Raw genomic sequence first — 9145 nt, 5'->3', positions numbered from 1 at the left:
ATATTAAGTAAGTCCCTCTCTCACACACTTCTATATTAAACTCTATTTATGAGAATTATTATTCAAATTTAGGGACAGTCTAATATGGAATTGGTAGCCAGTACAAATATAAACTCATTTTATTATAAATGAATTAGATACATATATTAAGTAACATTTGAGGGATAACGGGTGACTTGCCTAAGACCAGTCCCAGCAGCCTGTCTCCAAGAAAAGGAGGTGATCCTCTAAAAATCTCCTAGGCAGCTGGTTCCTGCTCTGTCTTCAAGGCCACCCTTCAACACCTCAGAAAATGGATAGAGTTTCCCCGAACAGAAGTGTTGATGTGGCACTCCCTACAGCAATCTTGCCTTGTCATTCAGCTCCACTGTGTACCTGAGACCCAGTCCCCTGATGTCACCAAGGCTGGGGTTGGCACTCTGCCTCCACACAGGTGTACTAGCTTGCTGGTACAGGAAGGCTGGAGCCCCGGTTCCCCCATGCCCTACTGCTATCACATCCCACCACCCTCAGGCCAAGCAATAGATGGATGCTTCCATAATTATGACATAATTATGGTTTAAGAGCCCCCATGACTTGAGGGACAGAGCCTCTCTTCCAGAGTCAGAAGTCTGGCATGGCTAGACTTCTGGGTCTGCCCGAGAATTCATGGACAACCAGGATCCCACACACCTGCTGCTGTTCCATCTCCAAGTTTTTTCCCTAGAAAAAACCTGCTCTGGCAGGTCTGGTGTGTGTGCTGTCTAGCTATGCGCTGTTTCCATGACAACAGGGACAATAATAACAGCTACTGTATAATAGCTATTTACTGGGCTAAAGACTATTAGCCTTCACAACAGCCCAAAGAAGTAATAAAATTATCTTCATTTTAGAGGTGGAAATTGAAGACAAAAGAGGCTAATGAACTTGTCCTCATCTACTTAGATAATAATTGATGGGGTCAGATTTTAAACTCAGATTGGCCTTTGCTTTGAATCTTTATAGTATTACCTCAATTATACAAACTGTTGAAATGGAGAAAACTAAGCCACTTTGTTAACTAAGCCCTAAATCAAAGATCCTTAAATCGCTGTCAACTAAACATAAAGCTTATTGCAATGGCTAAAACCTTATAGAGTGCTGGTAGAGATCAAATGTTTAAACTTGTCTTGAATAGCTAGAGAGAGGCAAGTGCCCGCCTCTAAAATTTGTGGGCCAGGAGCAAAAGAACAAATGGAGGATAATATAATATATGTCTAATATTTAAAAGTTATGGATCAAGTTAATAATTCATAAGTAAAACATGTTCTGTCCTATTTTGATAAGTATACTTTAACAAATGATATCAGTATTTATACATGTGTATTTCTATGGTTTTCTATGACTGCAAATCGGCAAAATATCAAAAAAGCTTAATTAAATTATGATTGTGCTTGTCTGCATGTTCTTTTCAGGTCTGTGATGTTCAAACAAATAAATAAAAAGATACATAATTCACTATGGATTATATGTCTTTTGATGAAATTTATTTTTTATTGCCTTCATTTCAGAAAAATCACCAATTAGGTTGCTATAATCAACATTTTCACATAATTTAGGTTCTATTGACAACAATGACAGATTAGCCATTCTTTCTCAGGACACTGTAGCTCTTTGATGGTTCATTTTAATTAACTTCCATCTAGAGAATCTTCATTTTTCTGAAGAAGCAGCACTTGGAATTTTTAATGACATTTTTAAAGCATTTCTTATATTTGGAAATTAACCATGAATTTTACAAACCATTCCAAAATATTGTAATGAGGTCAGATATGATAAATTACTACCAAAGAAATTACTGCAAAATATTTTAAATGTAGCATATAAATCATTATACCTATATAACAATTTCACATCTTCTTAAAGCAATAACTTAGTTCATACACTATTTAAGTTCTGGTTTAATTTTTTTCAGTACTGGAATGACATTAAAAAAATTTTAATGTGATATCCTGTTACTTTCTTTCCAGATCTCTCTTCAGTCAACACTGTACTTGATCTATAAACATCTGGAAAACAGTCCCTACAGAAATTAGTTTGGGTATTATTTGTATATGTGAATCTTTCCCTTCATAATCATATGAAGATTTCCATGCTCTTCTTCCTTCTATACATTTTAAAGAAATGTCATTCTTGTTGCATATTTTAGTTGTAGTTTCCAAAACTTAGGGAAAAACATTTTTCCAAATTAAAAAACTAAATCCTCTTTAAAATGGAAAAAAATTTTTGTATCCATTAATTGTGAATAAAACAAATTCAAAATCAATTTTATTATCTGTGAAAGTCCATGATTCATTGTGAGGATTTTTTGTTTTTTAGCTCAATTCTCTGATGTACCTCATATCCCTTTCTAAAGAGATTCTAGTTGCTTTCAGTCTTGAGTTAACATTCCCTTATATACCTGAAAATTTTTATGAAGAAATCAGCAGGGAGGGAGACAAAGGAACAAACACCTTGACCTCACGCTCTTCCTTCTTGCTGATCACCTGCTCTGGCTCCCATTGCCCAAACCCAAGGGAAGTCAGAAAGCCTACATAGAAGCTGTCAGTTGCAAACCAGAGCACTGTAATCCCTCCCAAGTCTTCGGTGTGCCCATTCTCCAGTTGCTGTAGGTACTTCTGTTAAAGACTTACACCTGCCTTTAATCTTCTCAAGAGGACTATCATTGGGAGATTGAGTTACCTTACCTGGAGGTGCTGTGAGTTACACATCCTCTGTGACTGATGGGGAGGATGCTACAAAAACCTCAGCTCCATTGTCTCAAGTTGGAAAAGACTGTCACAATTTATATTCCAGAGCTCTCCATGGGATCATTCCAAAGCTACTTTTCACTTGAAATCACATTCTTCTGTAGTTTTTTCCCACCTACTATCTGCCTCCCTCACTCCTCTGCTGGTTTGTCTTGAGAGCACCCTCCTGATGTATCGTGTATGCTCCAATCCCCATCTTATGGTGTGCTTCTAGGAAACCTGACATAAGAAAGAACAGGGACGCGTTGAATGTAGCCATAAAGATCAATCCCTGGAATAGGGAACAGAGTGAAGAAGGGTGGAGACTAGCCCCAAAGATTTGCTAATGGGAGACTGGAATATTAGGCATCTGTAGGAGACACCGCTCTGTGCTCATCCAAAATACATCATCCCAGTCTTTCTTACTAACAGATCCTGACTTTGAGAGTAAAAACTGCTAAATTTCCCAATATCCCTTAAAGCTAGCGTTGGCTATGTACCCCAGTTCAGACCAATGAGACGTAGGAAGAAATCTAAGGGGAAAATCTGTTTTCCTAATCAAAAACACAAAGCTACAGTAGGAGAAAGACATTTTGCCTTTTTCCTTTTCCCCTTCCTCATGCCAGGAACAAAGGGACTAGAAGCCATCTGGTGACCATGATCTGAAAAGTATGAGGACAAAGGACAATATGTTCAGATAACTTAGTGATAAAAGACTCTGGGTCCCTGTTGTACCAGTCTGGACTGCCTACCCCTAGATTTCTAACTGTGTAAGAAAAATAAAAACCTCTTTTTAAACCACTGTTAGTCAGATTTTCCTGTAATTTGTGGCTGAACTCATTTGTGTTATAGAAACCATTAAAAGAATAAAATAAAGTTATACTAAAGATTCAGAGTTTTGTTTTATCAGAGCAATGCCCATCTATAACACAATACCTTTCACGTCTAAGCATTTAGGCTAGTTCATAGCTTTTGCATCACGTGCCCTGAAAAATAAAGCCAAGCACTCTGGCGAGACATACCAATATTTTAGGGCAGCCTGGGTGGCTCAGCAGTTTAGCGCCGCCTTCAGCCCAGGGTGTGATCCTGGAGACCTGGGATTGAGTCCCACATCAGTCTCCCTGCATGGAGCCTGCTTCTCCCTCTGCCTGTGTCTCTGCCTCTCTCTCTCTCTCTATCTATCTCTATCTCTATCTCTATCTCTAATCTCTATCATCTCTATCTCTATGTCTCTCATGAATAAATAAATAAAATCTTAAAAACAAATTTAGCCATGCCCAGAGACTTGATCCTGCAGCCCGAGACAAAGTATCTGGAGAGGAGGGAGACCGTTCAGCATGCAGAACAATTTTAACAGGTGCAGGAAAACTAGCCAAATGGAAATGGGCTGAGGTTAAAGGTAATTCTCTGTGTCTTATCCCAAGCTGTGTCTGAGAATTATTGACCAGTGCAAACGCTCATGGCTCTGGTTTCAAATCTTGCCCAAGAGGAAAAATAAGTCTTGTCACAACAAAGTATCCAAGTGCCTTTTGGGCAGATATTGCACACATTTTCCAGGAGGAATAGTTTTCTGGGTCAAGTAACATTTGTCTTCCATGGACACAGACATAAGTGCCTTATTTCAATAGCAAAATACAATGTGATAAGTGCTAATACTTCTGACAAGTGTTAAAATTGAGAATCTATGTTTTTAAAGCCTTGCGGGTAACATCTCTTTGTCTTTGTGATATATACATAATCTTATAGTCAAGTACCAGGAGCAATAGCTTTGTGCTTGAATTGAATATTTTAGGGATAGGGGAATTACGAGAAGTAACTAAGTAACAGTAACCCAAACTGATTTATCACATCCTGTATTCATGTGGAAAAGAGACAATTTTTCATAATTTTCAGGCAGAGACAATAAAATACTGTTTGGTCCAAAAAAGATGCTGTACAGGATATTTTTATGAGCCCTGTTAATATGTGGATCATCAGGATGTTCATTTTTATTTATTTTATAGTTCGAACTGAGTGTTCCCTCTAGCTTTGAATAAAAGTTCCTTACTTGGAAACCAAACTCAGCCAACAATTTAAATGAGAGAGAATCAACCCTAAATGATGTAAGAAACTTTATTCTCAGAGATCATAATTCCTGGATGTAAAATACTATTCTGAGGAGAAAATTTAAACTCTATCCCTGCCAACTACAAAAACAATGAATCTGACTACATTTGATTGATGTATTTAATACAATAACGACCACATGGAGAAGCAATTTGTGAGGAAACAGTTTAGACAAGAAATGCCTGCCTTAATTTTTGTACTCTCTAACATTCAAAAAAGTTTATTCTAAGTGTAGACACAGTGAACCATAGAAGAGGATTCATCTAGCCTGAGGTTGATGGTCTGATTCATCTCCCATTATTTCATTCACACATCTGTCCCTTCAAAACAGATACTGTGCAACCAGCCAAGTATAGGAATTCCAAATCATAAGTGGCAAAATTCCTCAAGGAGCCTATAGCTAATTTAGTAACAGAGACAAAACTATAAGGGAACAGTTACAATGATAAACACATGCACCCAACAAGGACAAACAACAGGGCTGTGGCATTGTACAACTCCAAAGGGGAATGAAGAAATGAGATGTTAAGAAAAGCTTCCCAGAACTATTTGTACAGATTATTAGAGAATCAATAAGAATCTGTCACCTTATTATCAAAAGTAAGAAGGAAATACTGAAAAAAAAAGCATCACATAGAATAAAAATGGACACGAGGACAATCATAAGCCCACATCTATAAAGACAGAGTGAAGCTTGATTCTGAAAGCTCTTGTTTGGGACATAAGGATTTGGATTTTAACAGGGTGGCAGGGGCCCACTGAAGGATTTTAAGCATGGAACATGAGTACATGATTATTCTAGAAACCTGAATTTGACAAATTTGGTTACGTTGAAAGAGAGGGAGAGTAAAGGCAGAGATAATATGCAATACAAAAGGAATGGGGAGAAACTTGACTAAAACAGTGATTTAGACAATGGGAGAGACAATACTGTGAGATGCTGAGATGTGGATATAAGTGAAAAAAGAAAAGTTTATAATCTTAGGTTTTTACTCTGGAGGTTTAGGTAGGTGATATGGCATTTAATAATATAGGATGGATATATGGAAAAGAGTGGAGCAGATAGTTCACGTAGGGTCATATAGGACACCCTGGTAGAATTTTCTATGGACACGTGGAAATACAGGTATGAACTTGAAAAGAAAGGCAAAAAATGGAAAGTCACTGGCAGTAAGAGTAAAACATAAAGTAAAAGGAGTGGACATAATCTCTTGAAGAATGTTATTGCAAAGAGAAGAGATTTAAGGATAGATTCTTAGGAAATATTCTTTGTAAGGATCAGACAAGAGATAAGAGGATGCTAATTTTAATTTCAGCCACTACATCTGGCTTACTTGAGTCCCTTTTTGTATGCATTTGTTGTTTGTTGAATTTTCCAATCTACATTCAATTCAACTGAACACTGACATAGACTCTGTGTAATTTAAGAACAGTTGACAGAATCTCACGTGAATATTAAACCTAGAAAAATGTTGGCAATATGATAATGTCTACCGAGTGCTTCCTATGTTCCAGACACTGAGCTACGTTATTTAAAAATATTACACTATTTAGTCTTAAACATCCCTTGGTATTACATTATAAGTTTATATTCTATATATTTGAATTTCAAGAGATGTCAAGTTTTCAAGGGGCCCAATGTCCAGGAAATGAAATAGAGCGTCAAAGTGTCAATAAAATGTTTAAGCACAACAACAACAAAATGTCTAAGAACTATCCAGAAGCACTCAGTGGGTTTTCTAACAGAGCCTTACCGAAATCAGAGTGCTGCATGATGAAAATGTGCTCTTACCACTCCTGGTCGGGGAAGGTGACCAACACTGTGAGATGCTCAGCCCAACGGCTCAGTGCAACCCTTTCCTGGACAGGATGCATTTTAACCCTGCGTTGGCTGTGCTCTTGAACCAGAACTACATTTTCAGTCCAGTGAACCCCTGAGATAGTGTGCTTTCAGGGTAGTCAGCTATAAGGCTCGAAGAATCTTCCATATTTGAAAAGTATCGCAAAACAGTGCCATTATGCAGAACAGGGAGAAAACATTAAAGACATAAAGTAGTCAAAAAGTACAGAGTAACAGAACGGTTACAGTAACCATCTATTTTTATTCGGTAGACAACTGCATTTAGGAAAGAATCAGTTTGCTCACCTACTGGTTATATATGAGGAGGAGTAACCGCTTCTAAATTAAGACTGTTCTTCTGGTGAGTGTACATGAGCATCACATCCCATGGAATTTTTTCTCCAGACAGTTAAATTAATTTGTTGGAAATGTAGCATACTAAATGATTCCTTCTAAGAAGTAATATGCAATCATTTCTTTTTCAGGCTTGATTAAATTCCCTCTGCCCCTCCGTACAAATTTTATATCTGTGCCTAAATTTTATGTATCCATTTCTGATCATTGAACAGAGCGCAGACCCTGCATGATCTATCCCTAGTATTTGATGAACTCAAGGAAACAGCAGTTTTCTTTTCCTTCCAGGGAACTATACCAAGAGATACTATACACATGCACCATGTTGGTGATTGTGCTCTAAGGGACACCGTATACATAGGTTATGTGAACATGCCCACTTCCCAAAAATTGTACAACAGGATCTTGTCCTCATCTAATGATAAAAGAGCTGTCTAACTGAGGTAAGTCTTTGTTGTAAGTGAACGCAGAACCACCTTACTGAGCACAATACCTTGCACTGGTCAGACTTGGTATATATCAAATTCCCACAAGGAGTAGGAGACTGGAGTGGAATTCCAAAGCAGAGTCCAGTAAACAAACTCAATAGAAAGGTAGGTTCCAGGAAGAAGGCAAATTCAGCAAGATCAGAAGCATTTAAATTCAGCGTCACCATTTGCTCCAACAGCAAGATGGAGATATGCTTCAACAATTAGGAGGGCATGGTAGCCTCTGCGGCTGCAGCCTTGCCAATCCTGCTTATATGGCCATTTCGCTGGTCACCATGCAGACTACCCCTGGGCCACATGGGCAAGGGGCTGGGGGTGCCCGGGAGCACGGCCAGGGCTTTGCTGAGGAATCAGACAAGGGGCAAGTAGAAACCAAATGTGAAAATCTGTGGCACTTGTTAGAGATGACTCTTGTGCGCTCTTTTAGGTTGAAAGCATTACAAGCTATATAGCAGGTTTATGAAAATTATTTAGCTGGTTTATAAATTGACTTGACATTGGTTTTTATTCAGGTGTATGGAATGTGAAATATTCAGGTATGTGTAAAATATGAGAAAAAAAGTCAGCAGGAACAGGTTTTCTGTCTTAATGAATATAAAAATTAAGGTCAGAAGTTAAGAGTATCTGAACCCACTCATAGATTAAAACCCAGAAGTAAAGAGTGTGATTTTTTTTTAAGACCATAGTTAACTTAAAATGAACCAACACAAGCAGCACTACCTGATCTTTGGATTCCGTACAACACCCCCCCACCCCCACCCCCTGGTGTATTCCTAATGAAGTTCCCTTCTTCTGCTTAACTTTGTTTGAATAAGGTTTGTCATTTGCAAACAAAAGAATACCAGCTAGCAAACTGGCATAATGGCATTTGCCTTGCAGGTTCTAATACGGTTTGGGTTATTTTTTGAAAAGAGACTGGCCTACAGTAGGCAATCCATAGATGGTGGCCATTATTAACAGGGTAAATTGACTGTCTTAGATTTACCTGGTTTATCTTTTTACATTTTAGGCTCAGTGAAAGAAAGGCAAAGGCCATTTAATGTTGGAACCATGGAAGGAATGATGGATCGATGGGAGAGGAAGGGAGCATCCCTGTAGAAGCAAAATCGATGCTGGTGGTCAAAAGGGGACAGATACTAAAGCTGTATCACTCTTACAACTTACTCCGTACTCTTGCCATGTCAACTCCAGATGTAGCTCTTCAACAACACAGAGTGCCAAGCTGAGAGTTTATGTCTAAGAAAAATCTTGATTTCATAAAAGCTTCTTTTTCAGTTCATATAAAAAGTAAATGAAATTTCAAGCCAATTTCCCAGAAAAATGTCAATTCTTTGTTAAAGGGCAGATGATTAGCATTCCAACGATAAAAGAAAGATCTAGTTATCACATTTTGGGGATAAGGAAGAGTATCCCATGACATTGTTAGGCTAGCCATGTTGCAAATAACTGAAAGGTATTTCTGATTATATTTTACTTTCTTCCACTGATTTAAATGATTGAAGGGCTGAACTATAATTATTCTGTTAAAACTCAGGCATCTAAATATTAAAAAAGTTATCTAAACACAAAAATACTATAGGTCTTAGTATATATGGCCTAAATAAAGCTAT

At 37.8% G+C, this 9145-nt stretch overlaps 1 long non-coding RNA gene across 1 annotated transcript; it reads left to right on the top strand.

The window, feature by feature from the left end:
- Window positions 1-565: 565 nt before the first annotated feature.
- Window positions 566-2284, top strand: LOC140623591 (uncharacterized). The gene is made up of 2 exons (XR_012023155.1): window positions 566-725; window positions 1989-2284. It is a non-coding gene; the product is annotated as an uncharacterized lncRNA (long non-coding RNA).
- Window positions 2285-9145: the final 6861 nt, after the last annotated feature.

The sequence above is a fragment of the Canis lupus genome, chromosome 33 (genome assembly GCF_048164855.1).
Source record: "Canis lupus baileyi chromosome 33, mCanLup2.hap1, whole genome shotgun sequence".
Taxonomy (NCBI): domain Eukaryota; kingdom Metazoa; phylum Chordata; class Mammalia; order Carnivora; family Canidae; genus Canis; species Canis lupus.
This window is presented reverse-complemented; position numbering and strand designations above follow the sequence as displayed.